Here is a 19,147-nt window from a genome sequence, read left to right on the forward strand (position 1 = left end):
ATACAAGTGCCTGAACTATGCACAACATTTTTACAATATATACAATGATGTGCATATAATGTCATATAAATGATACATTCCTCCTTATTAAAATGCAGAAATAGAACAAAAATTACGTTATTTTTCTAAACATAAATCACTCGACTATACTAATAAGTTCTAAATATTTCTTATTATCTTTAATTGTTTAAGCTTTCGATCTGCGTGCTCGAATGCGATACGATCTTATAAGTCTACAAAGAAAATTCAAATTAAAGAGACGAATATCGCGCATTGATATGAAAAATTGTATCACGCAACATATCATGAAATTATTTTTGTGACTGTGATGTATGAGATAATTTAATTTAATGCCGCCGAAACCAAATAAAATCAGAAAAATTTACATAGGGTTCAGTAAAATAAATAAAGCGCTATAGTTTTTTACTCAAATTGATCAATGAAAGTTTATTAATTAACAATGCCAATAAAAAAACGCAGTTCTTCAATTCGTTGATCTGTTACCTCATTCTTTAGTAGTTTTTTCAATATGTTACTCGTACAGCTATATCAAGGCTGGATGTAAAATAACGCCAGTCATGAACAAGTTTTTAGGCATAATCAGCACATATATATGTGAAAACTAATTCACACATATCCGCTATGTTTTTATAAAAATGTAGTGTGTTTATCTAATTAATAATTTATTTATACTTATACACACACACACACATATATATATATATATATATATATATATATATATACATGTATATGTGTGTGTATGTGTGTGTTTAATTAGTGATTGTTAAAACTGAATTAAGATATTGATTGTTTATCTAAATATTTAATATAAGAAAATTATAATTCAGTGAGACTAATTCAAAACAGTTAGAAATATATAAGAATTATATAATTCCTATAAAGCGATATTAAAATAATAAATAAATTCACAAATACGTTGTTTATGACACAAATGTTTCAATGCAGTCAATTGAAAATAATGTTCTATACTATCAAATACTTGTTTACAAATGATTTATTTTACGATATGTAGTTAACCGATATCCAAAACCCAAATTTTATGTATAATATTCATGTATACGTGTGTGATCGCATGTATATGCGTGTATAAGAAATTTGCATACATATTTGTATATATTACATCCGGACAGGTTTCACTTTTATTTGAAATGGAATTTGTCCATATCTTCGCAGTGTATATGAAGTTTACGTACTGGACGTCCTTCCAAAACTATTTTTGTAATTTATTATATAGGCTTGCTGAGAACTCGATTCCGGATGACAGGCTGTCACCTCAAAATAATGCGGACTTCGTTATTACAATAGCATTGATTGAAAATAAACCGTTGTTGTAAAATAAATTTAATAATTAATTATTATCTGCTGTTGCATAATAGATATTATAATTTTATATATTCAAATTGTATTGATTTTCGATTTAATTAAAAACATTGAGTAAAATGAATTACAATAATTCTGATATAAATTTGTTGAAAAATTTGAAGAATTTCGATAAATTTAATGGAATTATGTAAATCATCATATTCTATTATTCACAGAGAATTCATTAAATTGTAAGCAAACAAAATCATTACTAAAATAGTGAAACAGTTCTACAGTACCCCAAAATCAAAACGTTTTAATACATTAAAATATGTCACAACGACTAATATTCATACAGTCTGAATATAATTAGAATAAATCACTGAACTAAAGTCTGATAAAAAACAAATGGCTTATATATACATATCATTTTACGAAATAAGTAATTTATACAAATGAGCTCTGTGAGCCAACACTGATTCCCGTTCATCTAGATATTGTTCCTTATAATTCGTGGTTACTTTTAATTGTAATCGCTCACGAGAGGCCGAAAACGCGACGCGTTAAATGCTTATGCTTAGGCCGGGAGGCCGCCTGGATTGGTTCCTTTCGCACGCGACTTAATGGAAACAAAACCAGAAATGTAACATTGGAAATCATTCATAGAAGCTTAAATGGATAGCGTATTTTATTTATTATATGGATTTAAGTTTATTCATAATTTAACGGATTGATACAGAAATTAAAATCAGCAAAAATATTGCATAATCTAACCAAATAACGGTACAAAACGCCATTTCAAGCATGGTATACTGCGCACTGTTAAAATACAAACTTTAATTAATTTTTATAATTGAACCACTTTTCATAGGTTTCTGATATATCACGATAATCAGTTTTAGCATCAAATATCACACCAAGATTCATCTAAATCCAAAACCAAAAGTTTCTTTTTGTGAGCAAAATTTTAATACACCTACCATAAATAAAGTAATAACAAAATTAGCACACAAGTATAGAAACAAGCTACTCAGTCACCCAAATTCATTAGCAAACCTTGATAACAGATCCAAGAAGATTTAAAAGAAAAGCGCCACTGGATTTAAGCCATCAACTCTCCTTATAACAATGGAAATAACTTAATCATCATTTATAAGATATTATTTAATAAGTAAATAAGTAAAGTTAACATTATCTAATTATCAATAGAATATTGTGAATTTTATATCGAATGGAAAAACAACTACTAAGTTGTTTTTTCCAACATGCCCTTGTAGTATACACTGTCCCTTTTCGACCGACTATTGTAAATTCATCAAATTTATTGAATGTCTTTTACTGGACAGTTGTAAATAAAAGAGATAATAACAAAAAAAATTAAACATCTTTAATCTAAGTGTGTGTCGCAAGTCGTAACAAACTCGCTCTTACCACCAGAAAGCCCGCCTTACTACCTGTTATGATATCCATTTCTTCATACTAATATGATATCCATTTCTTTTTGAGGAATATAGAATAAAATATATTACCAACTGGAAATAGTTTTTACCGGCATAAATTTAAAAATATATCATCAGTATTAAATAAATTTTAATAAAAATATATCAAATATCAGAAGGCAACATGATAGTTTCTATAATTAAACTAAAAATTTACAAAAAATACTAATTTCATCCCTATAATAATAGACATTTAGTAATGTAATACTCTATCATACAACATAATAAATATTTTGTACTTTGTATCACAAAAATATGCATCATGCAATATTACACAACAAATATAATATTTTTAACTTTGTATCACGAAAACATGTAGAGATCATTACTTATAAAGTATCATATCTTCTGCGTATTCTTTATTTTATGCGTATCAAGTTATTATAATACCAAAAGATTATTATTAATTCTATTAATTTGTAAATTTTAACTAAATTTTACTAAGTAACCATATCAATGAACAAAGCTTGCATTTTACAATGTACCGTAATTTTATCATGACTAATCAACTCATTCATGAATTACATCATTCTCAATTTAAATAATTAAGTTTATAAATACATTTATCTTCAGAATGCTTAAATATGCAAGTAAAATTTCCGTATGACGATTACCTTTTCCGTAATTTCGTAGTGTATTCATTTCTAATTATAATTAAATATTAATACAATCACAGTACAATATAACTTCAATTTTCCACGTGTTCGCCGTTGTTATTACAATGCCTATACATTGCTATTTTTTCTAATTCTATATTTGAAGTGTTTAAATAATTAAAATTCAAAACAGAAAAAACAGGCTTTTAGTTCACATTTTTAAAAATATAGTACATATATATATATATATATATATATATATAAAAATATATATAAATTCTGAAAGCAGTTTAAATTATTTTTGCCTAAGTCCGTATACATTCCTTACATCTGGCCGACCTTATTAGAGTGTGTTACAAAGTCTTGTCTGGTCAAAAATATTTACAAATATTCTCGAAAAGGAAAAAAACGAGTGTTTTTAACAGAAAATATTAGTGATATGGATAGATAAATTATTACAGGTGAATAATTTTTGCTTCTCAATTTTATATAAAACTTTTTTTAGTTAATTTTCGTTACTCTTTACACTGGTACATAATCCATTCCTTTATAATTTTTCTAAATAATCTGTAATAACCATCATTAATTAATGTTAGCCAATAGTTTTAAAAAAACGTTGTCTTTGACAGAATAAACCTGATGATGGAACGTACCTAGTTCCGAAACGTCGTTATTAAACATCTTCAAAAAACAAATTGTTTTTTATTATTGGATTCACTGTTCGGAAAAGAAACAATCAATATATTGAAAAAAAACAGGACTTATCTATTGAATATATATATATATATATATATATATATATATATATATAATTGATATGATGTTGCAATACGTCATTGATGAGCGCGCATGGCGCATCGTGATTGTACGTCTCTACTAGAGTGCTACGGCTAAATTACGCAGCGATAATAATGACGTAGACAAGTGACGTAACACATGTGCACAGGTGCAATCATGGCACTAATGATTTTCTGCAAGTGCGAAATGTTTCATTATAGTTAATCACAGCTGCAAGCTGAAAATGTTCAGTGTTCCCTCACATTATTGTTATCAGAAGTTTAATAACATTAAATTAGTTATTTTTTTAAATATAGGAAAAAAACGATAAGTAAAATTCTATGCTCCTCCTATGAGATATTTGAAAATCACAATATGTAGTGATAAAAATAATAGTAATGATAATTACTATTTTTATAAAAGTATTCGTCAGATTTAATTTCGAAAACCGGTCTTTAATTTGTTATGCGGATGAGGTAACACCAAAGGATTGGCAACACTGCAGTACCACCATTGGCACGACCAGTCCCAGTTCAATCACGGTATCGATTAATCTTAATTCAAGCACTCTCTAATTGTAAGTCTTAGTTATTCTGATTTATGTCTCAACTTTATTGTAAATTCTGCCTAAATCTCATAAATATATGTTCAAAAGACTCGTACGTTTTAAAGTATCCTTATTCATACTAAAATTATCCGCACAACATAAATTGGTTGCAAGTAGTACAATGCGAACTAAAATTTTGTTAAATGGGGATGTGTCATGCTATCTCATCCAATATTGTAGACCAACATGTGGTGACATCAAAGGATTTTGTAACAGTGAGGTATCCGATTGGCAACACAGTACTTGCCACATGGGAGCAAGGGCCACAATATCTATTAGTCTCAGTTCAACCACGGTAACGATTAGTTTCAATTCAACCAATATATCGACTAGTCTCAGTTCAATCACAATATCCATTAGCCCCAATTCAACCACTATCTGAGTCTCAGATATTCTAATCTAAAATATATGGTAAATTCTGTATGAGCTTCATAAATATATTTTTAATATATTTGAAGTATATTTTTAACTTCCCGTAGTATAAGTTATAGTAATGGACCAAAGATCGAAAATGAAAATTTTTGATCTTCACGTTTCAGAGGTTTCTGAACATTTTGACATACCTCAGAAAAAATAGATGTGTGCGTGTGTGTATGTGTGGAGATAATTTTTCGTCGACGATTTCGGGCATATGGAGGAAACGATTTGAAAAAATCAAAACGCAATCGATGTCTATTGATAGGGAGATGTGATAATTAGTTTTTGGCAAAGGCAGATCCAGACGTTTCGGAGATACAGAGCTAAATGTGCACAACACACTCATTCTTTATTATTATTGTAACAGTCAAAACTTTAATCTAATTCTTGTTCTGATTTGCAACCACAGTTATATTATACTATACTGATTATTTCTGTAAAGAACGTTGTAATATTTATGAAATGCCATTGACGAAAATTTAATAGTGTAATAATTTATTGCGCCAGCGTTTTCAATCTATGTTATTGATTGATAACTTAATGCATTTTCCTCACGGCAAGTAATTCACAGATAGAAACTGCCCAAAAGAACAATTATTCATTTTCCCAAGTGTTACAAGACTCGAGTTCGTTTATGAACCGTTACATGTTGTCATAGACTTTCAAAATTAAATTAAGTGTCTGCAAACATTGCACCGTGAGCGATATAGCGTCGAAGATTATTCCATTATATAACATTTTGAAAAGCTAATAAATGTTTCGTTTATGTTAGCCGACCGTGTGATCGATGACTTAATAACAATAAACTAGTGGCAACTAATCTACAGATGAAGTACAATTGGTAATTATATTAAGTACGTGATGTAAGATACCAGAGAGATATTAATATAATAGTGAGTTTGATATTGAACGATTTATATCGAACTACAGACGATGCAATAAACAGACATAGAGACAGTAAATTGTAACAATCGTGCAAGAGCAATTACCGTTCTAACAGATCAATTTGCTGAACAAATCCTCGAAAGACAAACGAATACAATAGTAAACAAATAGTGAATTCTGTATCTTGGATTGTACCTCTACGTTCACATACTGTTCTGCTTTCCTAAACAAATCATTTAAATACAATAGCGTACCACGTGCGGCGGATCGGAAAAAAACATTAGCATGAAAACTTGTTATGATAATACACGAACATCACCAAATTAAAAGTTTATTTTAAAAATTGAAATTAACACTTTAGTTTCGACCATATTAAATTTAAGACTGAAACTAGATATTCGTGGCATCATAACTTAAAATAATTTGCTGGATTTAAATGTGTTCAAATATGAATACTGTGTCTTTCATTATTCGTATTTAACAGACAAAATTCAAGAACTCAAAAATTATACGAAGACGTTAAATATATGTCTACATAAAAAATAAATAAACACAACTTAAAAAAACAATTAGAATTAATACCTTAGCTCATATTTCTTAATATCATATAAACTGAATTGCAAATTTAAAATTATTTATTCCAAGTATTTAATTGAGCTTTTAAATTTCATCTAGGTTTAAAACTAAAATCCAAATAACCTTCGACATTTAAAAAAAACATATATTGGAATTTTTTTTTTTGAATTTTTAAATAAAACAATGCCTTACCCAAAAACTAATCAGATGCTCCGTTCTCTGAAAAACTGCCATTATTAGCAATTTCAGCTCCGTATCTCCGAAACGGGTGAACATATCTTTGACAAAAACTAATTAAAACGTCTCGCCGTCATTATAATCAATCAATGTTTTTTAATCAATCAAATCGGTAGCTCTGTCTTCTCAAAAACTTAAATTCTATTTTCTGCACTTCTGCTCCTTCAAGTTTTATTGTAAAATATCAATTGAAAAACGCAAAGAATAGCGAAAAATAAAAAAAATGGTAAAAATAAAATAAATATTTTGAATTAAGCATTTTAAATGTGATTTAATTAGCTAAATCTTGATTGTTTTTGATTAAGTATAATTTTTCCATATTTAGAAAAATTTCTGCAACTTTCCTTAAAATAAAATTCCATTTGCAACTACATATTCTTCCAAGTCTTAGTCTCAAACTTCAGGCACTTCAGAATATTTTTTTTAGTTTCAATGCATGACCAAAATTCTCGTCAATACACAAAATTCTGGAACTTCTGCATGACGAGTATATACGTCAATCACAGTTAGCTAGTTAAAATATTAAACCTTATATTTGTATATATGACAATAAAGTTCTTAATGCGTTATTGCATAAGTTAATTACCAGTCCTCTCTTTCTACCTGCCTCGGCCGACATGTAATTTTAATTAGCGTTTTGTTGTTTTGAGTTTCTTCTCATTTTTATTTTTTGTGCAACTCTTTCGTCTTTCATCTGTTTGCGGTTTGCTATTATATTTTCTCTCGCGCTGACGTGTGTTATGTGACGGGGTCATTTTAATAATTATTAACACCTTTGCACCGCTCGATGTTTGCAATTTCACATTCATAATTTGCGTTATGTACTTGCATATTGGCGTATATTATTTTTGATGATTAAATGACTATTGTTCAGACGACATGTGCATGGATAAATGATACATCTGCTTAATAAAAATTTGGTAGTTGGTATGATGTAAAACATTATAGTAAGTTGTAAGTATATTTATACTAGTGAGATTTCTAGAGATTATATCCTGAAGATTTGCATAGAAATCTTGTATACCGTATTTAATTATTAATTAGTATATCAATAAATTGCAATTTGATTATCGATAAGTATATCAGAACAACTAGGAAAACGTGAAATTAGTTGAAAACAAACGTCTATCATGATTATTAAACTGTTATTAAACGCTGTCTTTCATATAATTATCGGTCGTTATATCAATCGCCATCGTTAACATGGGCATTAGTGAAATGCTTCTTACACATAATAGCCAAGAAATTTTATAAATCAAGACATAGTTTATATAAATAGTATCTCATACATCAAATACATGAATGATATTTTCTATGATATATAACGAAATTCATAATTCAGCTAGTAATTCGCACAAACGCGCTATTGGTTCGAAGAGATAGTATTATTTGCGAAAAACCACGCCTCATACAAAACCAGACTAATTCAGTCAACGATAATATGCGTAAATTGAAATAATAGCAGGAAGGTATGATATAACAACAATATATATATATATATATATATATATATATATGTTTGTGTGTGTATGTGTGTGTGAGTGTGCCACCCTTTTACATTTTAACTGTTAAATAAATTCCCACATAATAACCTAAATTTTTAGGTATGAAAAAATATTATTAAATTTTTACAAATAAAAATATAACTGAATTTATATATATATATATATACGATATATATATATATATACATATATATATATACAAATGCAGTTTTGAGGCACCATGCATATAAAACACAGGGTGTTTTAAATCTCAACGTCTAGCCAAAACATGGTGGCAGCATTGATTGTAATTCTTATGGAAAAAACAGAACAAAATTCAATTTAATCCATGCACTTTGAAAAAATGAACTTTTAAATATATCTTGAAGCCTTGGCTTAACAAAAAATAATGGTTAATTTTTATTTATTCTTCAATCTTCATTCATACAATATTCATTGGAACTTTAAAACCGTAACCGTAAATAGCATATCTGAGACCACAATAAAAAATAATTTTTATATATATATATATTATTTTTTTATATATATTATTTTTGAACAGCAATCAGAACCTTACGTCCTATGAGCTGTTGGGCTGAAATTTCTCCTTACTTCGTATTTTTTAGATGGTAACCCAATGATTAATCCATACATATTTGATGATTTTTTGTTATTAGAATTAATCTAATAGGGCTGACATTTTTATTGGTGCAGCAATGTCGGGCAAGGGCTATTTTCACTTGGAAACATATTGCTATCTATATTTCCAAGTGAAAATCGTTGTCACTGCTGCCTGACAACAGGATGCTCAAAGTATCGAACCCGGGACCTCTGACACAAGTCCTGTCGCTCTTAACCGCTTACCTACGGGAGAGCCCAAAAAAATAATGACACACACAATTGCCTCGAGTTTTTTAGAATTAGGATTATTTTTTAAACAATGTAATTAAAATTTTGATCAAATCTGATCGACTCTCCTTTATAAAAACGTTCTAAAATGACTTGGCAAAATCCAAGAGTTCGCGCATTTAATAAGCTTTGCAAAATGGCTCAATACTAAAACTTACTAGAATTAATTTCACACTAGAACAAATAAAAAAACTAAATATAACGCATATTGCTCACAATTACTTCAAATTATGTTTCGCTCATTCGGCTTGTACCAAATTTCTACACCTCTTTTTAGTACTTAATGATGATCTACATTTATCAGCTTTATTAATTACATGTAAATATATATCTTATTAAATTAAAATGTGTTTACATTAAAATTAATTTTTAAATCAACTGCATTTTACCGAAAGTTCAATTAGTCCACCAACTGTTTATTAGTACGGAACCGTCGTTTATATGTTCGTCTTAATTTTTCTACTTTCGTTTATCCATGCGCTTTATTCGAGATTTTATATAATGATTATGACCGATAGTGGTCATCCGGTCGTCCGTGGCATACATCACCGAGAAGAGAAGAAGACACCGAGGCACTTGCGTCAAAGTCTTCGCTCGTCAACTACAACTTCAGGCGCCCGCGGGCTGATGGATGCATTGGCCGATATAAAGGCACTTTTATGCCAGGACGACACGCAAACGTTGTTATCGATAGAATAACTTACTAACTAATGTCTGGGATAATCATGATTTAATAACGAAAACATGAATACCTATATCTCGGAGTTAGATATTGTACATAATTTTTCGAAAATACATATTGGGATTTACGGTAGAAAAACTTAAATGAAAAATACTTGCCGCATGGTTGAGGTTGATGGTTGATTTATTTATATATTTTTATGCAGGATATATAAATCAAGTATAATACCTCTGCTTACCTATTGCCTTTTGTTCCCACGGAAACCGGTATTACTTCATGGGAGGAGAATCTAGAATACTATGAATTTCTTTCTTAATTATACTTTCCTCCTAATTAGCACCATTCGTTCTTCCTATAGGGTAAAGTTCTAGTAATTGAAAAAAAATCGAAAATGAAAATTTATATATCTTTACGTTTCAAAATCTTCTGAACATTTTGGCATACTTTAGAAAAAATGGATGCATGTGTATGTGTGTGTGTGCGTGTATGTGTGTGTTTTTGGATACAAATTTTCGTCGACGATTTCGGGAACACGCATGAAGCGATTTGAATAATTCAAAAAGCATTCGATTCGTATTGATAAGGAGACGTGCTGATTAGTTTTTGGCAAAGGCAGGTCTAGCCGTTCCGAAGATATGGGGCAAAAAATGCCAAAAACGGTAACTCAGTTTTTAAGAGAACGGAGAATCCGATTTGAATAAATCAAAAAATATTTTATTGTATTAACAAGGTGAAGAACTGATATAAATTTTATGAAGGCAGGTCTAGCGGTTTCGGAGATCTAGAAAAAAAAGTAAAAAAAATGCCATTTGGCGGATTTTAACAATAAATATAAATTTTGTTTACATTCCTATCCGCGCTTCTATATTTCGTCTCTATGCAGTTAAAGCAGTACGATTGCTTTCAAAAAATGTTCTGAATTTCCAAGATATTTCAAAATAAATTTTTCTTCAAAAATTCTTTTTTTTTTTTTTCAAAAAAAAGTAAATTTTTGTCAAAAATTTATAGTTTTTTAAAAATCTAATATTTTCAGAGTATCTTTTTTTAAAAAAAAACAGTTTTTGGTACGGAAAGTTCCAGCAATTTGCCTTAAGGCACGATGCCATGCGCCCCACTAGTTTACAAATGAATCATATCATGAATCAAGACGCGCTACAGAATCTGACAAAGCTTTTTCGGATTATTTATATAAAAATAAATAATCTATAATTTGTAATACTACATTGATCTACAGCGACTAATGAGCATCAAAATCGAAAAGAATTCTACATTTCAGCATTGTTGCACAAATTAATTCAATTTCTCAATATTTCTACGACGGCGCTAATTAATTATGAGCAACTCTCAAACAAGCCTTTGGCGTATTTAATGCAGATTATCTAAAACCACCTTGGACGTGTAATGACATCATATAATAATACTGGTAATATTTGCAAACTTGCATTAATTCAGTATGATCATGATTGTAAACCCATTTCGCATTCTATATTACGAATTCATATAACGAAATTGCAAACAGGTAAAACAATTTACATACTGCATTGCCCACACGATGCAAAGAGTGGTGGAATTAATTTAGAAATTTCTACTTTCAGTCATATCATTTGTAAATGTAAATAGATCTCAATGGAGATAGACATTAGTTAAAACAATATCATTATTCTTTCAAAGGACATACCTTTACAAACATTTCATACCTGTTGCAAATGACTTCAAATAAATTTAATTCTTCCTAAATTTAAATTTACTCTCCTATTATATTCACAATTACAATACCTAAATTAAGTACTAAATTAATGCAATTTAACTTTTTTTATTATTTCATTTTGTTCTTTAGATCTTATTACCTTGTCATTATGTACAATTTAGTTGTATGTAAATGGTCTCAACAAGTTATGGAAATTAATAAAAAATATATTAAACTAAAACTATTGATAAAAAATCATACATGCTCTAAATTACTGATACAAAAGTTCGAGAAACGGATACTAAAATTAATTAATACGTCAAAAGACATGCTCTAAATGCACCCGGACATGACAATATTTCAAAATATCCTGGACGCGCTCCTGCATGTAGTAATATTCCATGTTAATTATTTTATGACTTCATAGATATAAGTTTTTAATACTGTCAATATGAAATTTGGTGAGAATTCAAACCTTTCCTTCCTTCCTAATAAACACTTTGTAGATAATGCAAATATTATTACAATATCTCTCGTCTAAGAACAAAGTGAAACTATAATAATATATAAATTATAAAGGTTTATCATTTTTTACCTAATTATTTTAAAATGTTATATAAACCTATAATGGCTTCCAATCTACCAATTACTTCATTATTGTAATTATTAAAACACTTAACGTTTGGTGAATTATAATGTTACGAAATTTTAAATTGCGTGAAGTCCTAATAAAACCAAATTATCTACATGAGTGTATATAATAATGTAAACGCATAATGAATATATGCAACAATTTAATTTTAACGAATAGCAAATTATATCATTAATATCAATATTTATTCATGCTTAAATGCACGAATCAAATTGTGAAATAAATTATTGATCTCGTCTTATATTTTACAAAAATATTATTATTTTTTATAGAGTTTATTGTCCTTATAATCAAGTTAAATAATTAATAAAAAAAAACTTACCTGATAGATGAGTCTAGGATGAGTTCCACATGATCACTACCATAAACCTTGATATCCTGAAACCCAAAAGATATGCAATAATATTTACGAGTGATTAATGTAGAATCACTTCAATTTAATGAATTCATATATTGTATAATCTCTATAAAAATATATCTGAAGTAAAATAATATAAAATATACATAGAATTTCTTCTCAAATATATATGTGACCTGATATATCTCATTCTGATAGTTCAAGTACCAATTTCTGAATTGACTTTGGATAATTCACAATAGAAGTAAAAGCAATTGTACGCACCAATAATAAATGGAAGTAATCATAATAATCGATGTCATCAATTATCGTTTAGCAATACAACAATAAGAAAATCATTCATGTTCTTCATAAGCAGAGCGCTCGTTAGAAGTAATATCTGATATCTATTTTTATTATATACTCAAATACATATGTATATATATATATAAGAATATATATATATATATATATATAAGAATATATATATATATATATATATAGTTAAATTACACCTAATTTAGAGTATAGTTTTATTCCCATTCTAAGGCGATTTATATTATTAAAGAATAGGTAAAGAAGATTTAACTATAAACAAAGTTTAGGACATTTTTATAGGTTAAAATTCATAGGCATTTTTTATTTTCATTTAAAACTCTTCTAAGACAGTCATAAATATTATTATTTCTTTACATATTAGTAACTTTAATAGAACACTGTAATAATAGCTCAATTAATAAGTACCGATTACGGTTTAAGGAGAAATTTCATCAGAGACTTTCATCTGTATATAACAACTGGGATTATTAATGATAGTGAAATCGCACAATATCACAAGAGTTAAGATCTGATGACCCCGCACTCAATCATTTCATGTATCCCTCGACTTCTTTGAATACTCCACAAACCGTTGAATAATGACTATTTTTTGTACCATTTATCTAAAAGATGGTACAGCTATTGGTTGAGTTTGTAATGTTTACAACTGTTCACCAAGTGAAGTAAAGTCAATATTTTCAAATTATCCTAAATAATTTGTTTACAAAAAATGGGGATTTAGAGATTTATAGATTTGTTTTGACAAAAAATGAGGATTTATAGATCAATATTGCTGTAAAACCTGATTATGGAAGGTATCTAAATCCGAAACGTCGTAATTAAGCATTTACAAAAAAGAGTAGGCACAAATTTAAAAAAATAATAAAACAAAATCTTTACCTGTGAAAACATGATTATTATTGTTGTATAAAATAATACTCAAGTAAAATTGTGAAAGAGTAGCCATAGGTCACAGTACGGATTTCCAATACATTTATAAATCAAATAAAAGACTGTCAAATGCAAAACGCATATTGCTTTCCATATAGCCTTCTGAAGAAAGATCCATTTATAATTAATCCGTAACTCGCTCCATTACACTACTTAAAATTTTACGATACCCGAGCTCAAAAAAATAAGCTTATTGTTAGAGACATATTGAGAGATTTAAACTTCAATTTCAATGTTCGAACTCGTTGGACCGCCGCATCTCTTACGAAACAAAAACAAGTTTCTTGGGCCTTTTTACATAATTCACCATATATGATTACGATATATCGCCCGAGGTCAGAAACCGTACCCACCGGATCGACTTGCACACATGCGATTTATACGATGGCGAATAAAAAAAAATTGACCAAATTAATCACAACGAAAACAACGTGTTAGAGCTGTAGATTGATGGGTTTATTATCAAGGAAGATACACTGAACCTAATATTAAGCAACTGTGTTGACATGATTTTTTACTTTATTCAAGTTTCATAATCATATGTGAAGATACTAATTGCAAAAATAAAAAAATAACTAGCAATTTCACTATGGTTCACGTTGATTTGTTTCTTAGCTTTTATATTTATAGCTCATGAAAGCAGAATTATATCAATAAATATTAACCTTTATGACTATTGACCATACTCTAAAGTTGTTAACTATAAATCTACTCTATAGAAGAGACGAATTAAGAGGTATGAGAAACAATATTCTCATAAATCATGTTACTATTGAAAAAAATAATATTCAGTAAAGGTTTTTTAAAGCACTATTTGGTCCAAGTACTATAATTTTAATCAATTATAAAATTCCAACTTCCGTGCGCGTGCTTTACCGACATCACTTTCACTATAAGAACAAGTTGTGAATTGTGATGACTGCTTCCCCAAAGGTATACAGACCACATAATACATTTGTATCTGTCAAGAAATAATATTTATGTAACATGAACTATAAAAAACTTAAGCTATAACCTTCAATCTTATTTTCGTTGAAATTGAATTTGAAATCTCTCAATCCAACACTAACAATAAGTGTATATTCAAGCACACACATCGCTAAATCTCGGATACGTCATTGACATAACAAAATTTATGGATTACTTATAAATGAGTTTTACTTGAGAAGGCGATATAAATTTGCAATAGCTGTTTTGCATTCGACTATGTGCCTGTTTTGTAAAAATGTAAGAGGAACGCGTACCGTGACCCCATGCAATATATGGCTATTCTTCCATATAGAGCTTTCATGCAACACCACGCAATAAAGTTGCGATTAGGTAACTCAAACTATAATATATTCGTGCAGTGCAATACATTCACGCCAAAGAGAAATTTGAGTAATTGCTTTTAGATATTGATGAAAAATATTAGCGGTCGAACGTTTGAGAAACTGCTGAACAATGAAGAGTCATAGATATATATCACTTCAGCTTTTAGCAATTTATCACGATAAAATTTCACTCTTATATAGTTTAGGATAAGAACTTATATACAAATGACTATATTTTATTAAATTTTTAATAGATACATAGTTTGTTGCATAGTTACGAAATAGTTCAATTAAGTAGAAATTGAACTTATTCGGCAGTACTAATAATAAGTTTCAAACAATGTCTGTATTATTTTGTTTATTTCATCTCATTGAACGAAGTAATTCTGTTGGCAATTATAAAAATTACAAAATAATAAATTGGCTGCAAATAAATTGGAATCTGTATTGTGGTCAAAGTTTGAGCAGAGCTTTTGTATTTAACCTGAGATCCTTCGAAGTAGGAAGTATTCATATAAACACCTGTACTTTATTATATGTATAACAGTCTAGCCAAAGGAATTATAGTTTGAGCTTGTGAATTAAAGATCATAGTATATAGCATAAAAATAGTTGCTCATATTCACTTTTTTATGCTGACCAGATAATTCCCACTTACAGTCCTCTAAATAATTAATTAATCCCAGCAATCCGCACCATAAATGAGTAAATAGAAAGAACTATTTCTTTTGCAGTATGTGTTGATCTTTAAATTGCAAATTAGGATTAAATACAGGAAGCCCTCGTCAAATCTTTACAATATTGTACAAATTCAAAATTTTAATGTAAGCTAAAAAAGATGAGCTTAAACTGATGATCTATTATTATATATTTGTTATTAATAATATTTGAATGTCTAAACATCCTAAAGTAATATTTCGCACAAATACATAGAACATTGCACTTGAAAAATTATATTACCCAAATAGCAAAATAATCGATTGCTTATATAATCAAAGTAAAATGACAAAAAAATTATAAATTGCTGGTTTCGCCCAAATTCACATGCCAGAAAGTTCCGCCGGAACACTGCCAAGACCAAGTTGGTCAGAAGCTCCAGATTTTAAAGTCGTTTTTTAATTTTACTTTTTATACTTTTGCATGTGATAATAATTGTATAATAATGAAAAAGTGCCTGCTTTAAGTTTTGATATGAAGTTTTCTAAAAACACTTGGCGTAACACTTATATAGCATCATTGTATCAAATATAGCTGCTCATGATCGTAAAATTGAAACCAGTCGATCGTTACGAAAATCGAGTCGATTTGCTAAAATTTTCACTTATCAATATCCTAATAAATCCGTTGTCATATATTTGCTTATCTGCACGTCGAGATTTCGCATGTATGAGTGTACGTTTCTGATTAGTCTTTACTATCTCACGGTTTCTCTTCCTCTCCTAAAGCTTTCCCTTATTCCATCACCGACGATATAAACTCCGGCGCGGCGCGTTGACATTGGATTCGATCACAACATAAATCAATTTCGGCGATAATTAATTAAATCGAACAATATAATGAACTTATAAAAAATTGAAATTGGTGCGTTAATAAAGCAAGTTTATTTTCAGTATAATTTTGATTGCAAATTGAATATAGATATCAAATTCCTACGTTGCTTGCCATGAATTTTTATGTGCAATGATTATTTTCATATCAATACCATTTTCTATCAAGTAGAATAAAGAAGTCCATTGAATTTTATGAAAAACTTCTTGGAATTTATAGAACTGTTGGGAGTAAAAGCTGTTCGAAGTCACCGTACGCGTTTGACCGCCCGCAAGGGGTCAAGCTGGTAACGCAACCTGGGGCGTTGCGAGAGACGCCTGCCAATGCGCGTATCTGCACCAACAGCCCAGTTTCAAATGATAACCGACCTAACTGACCCAATACATATAAATACAGTTTTATAAAGTTTTTTTTATTATATATTTTATAGGTAATGTTAAGATATGTTAAGCAAAATATTCAGGACATTACAACAAAAATTGTATTTGAATGTACCAAAACAGTATCAACAAACAAAATGATACTTCTTCAACTATGAAGTGATTTTAAGCAATAGTATAGTTTTCGTATCATGTAAGTCGTCCCGCACAATTATTAATTATCTTTTTTGATGTAATCCTTCCGAATTTAATATATATATATATATATATATATATATATATATATATATTTGTAATATTTTTGCAGCCCAATCGTCGAATTGAAAAAAGATTAAATAACAAAATTATTTATTCCATTAAACGTTTCGACACTTGATGTGTGTCATCATTCAGTAATCAAACCAGGAAAAACAACAGAAAAATTTAATTATGATGTAAAATTGATTGAACACTAAATTTGTGTAAAATAATAATATACTATTATATTAACAACGAGAAATTGAAGGAGCACATATTGCCCTCATATATTTTATGTTATTAATAGCGATGCATTATGGACACTGATCAAGGTTACAAAGCAAGTGTAGTGATGGATATATATATATATATATATATATATATATATATATCCGATAAAATGACTCTACATAATTATGCATTCAATACATAGCTTATGTCAGATATCAACCGTTTAGTAATTATAATTGTTTACTGTCAATTATCTTTTATAATTAATCGTAAATGCATCATAGCTGACAAACTTGCATTTGCCTAAAAAATAACTCCATATTAACTTCTCAAATATCCTCGTTAGATATGGGGATGATAACCCCTTAATTATCAAGATTTTCACGGATAATAATCAGTTATATAAAAGGGCGATACGAAGAATTTGCTTCAACATCTGCGCAACGAATAAATCTATTTAATAGACTCGGTTAATTTGAATCATATTGTGCTGATATGATCAAGGGGAAAATCTATAAAATTAATGAATATATATATATATATATATATATATATATATCTATATATATATATATATATATGTGTGTATGTGTGTATGTTTATATAATAGTGTTTATGGTTTTGCATCATTGAAACGAATTTGCATTTTCTGTGAAAATATATTCATTCCATTTATGAAATAACTCTTGTAACATTACAATAATATATTATTAACATTATTATATTAATAATACATTTCGTGTTTTGTTTGCGTTCTTGGAAAAAGGCAAAATATGCATTTGCGTGTGCTTGCATGGAAACATTCGGAAGATACTAATGAAATACTAATTAGAAATAGTATTCCAGCATTGTTATTATATATATATATATATATATATATATATATATTTATAATAATATTGTGATCCACCGATAAGTCAATCATAAATTATTAAATATGATAATTTGAAGTCAAATGACCTGTAATTCACGGTTGCTATTCAGTTTGCGATGAATTGCGATAGACCACGCAGATAAATATTTCTGCTGAAAAAACGCACCTAAAATTATGTAGACATTATGCATGGGAATGCATTAAATGAGATAATTATCGCATTAAGTTTATATACATTCACATGAACACGAGGAGGCCTACCAAATGCGATTTATGTAAATGTGTTATATGTAATGTTACGAAACGTTCGTCGATAGCATTACTGCAATGAACGTGCGAGAGAAGAAAATCTTACAAGGGCTATCTGGGTGCAAAATCTGCATAAGTCGTTTGCAAAATAGAAGTAAAATTACTGAAAATGAAGAAATTCGATAATATTTAATAATTTCTATATGAGACATTCTATATGAGTGTAACCAATATATACGATACATTCATTTTAAAATTTTGAGAATTAGGATAAAATTCAATAAATTATATCAAAATTAGCTTTACTATCAAATAGTAATATAAAAGCATAATAGTTTTATTATCATACTATAGTGATAATTTCTTTCATAAAAA

Source organism: Ctenocephalides felis, unplaced genomic scaffold (assembly GCF_003426905.1).
Source record: "Ctenocephalides felis isolate EL2017-DRISC unplaced genomic scaffold, ASM342690v1 CF-g0.4_SCAFFOLD_01604, whole genome shotgun sequence".
NCBI lineage: Eukaryota > Metazoa > Arthropoda > Insecta > Siphonaptera > Pulicidae > Ctenocephalides > Ctenocephalides felis.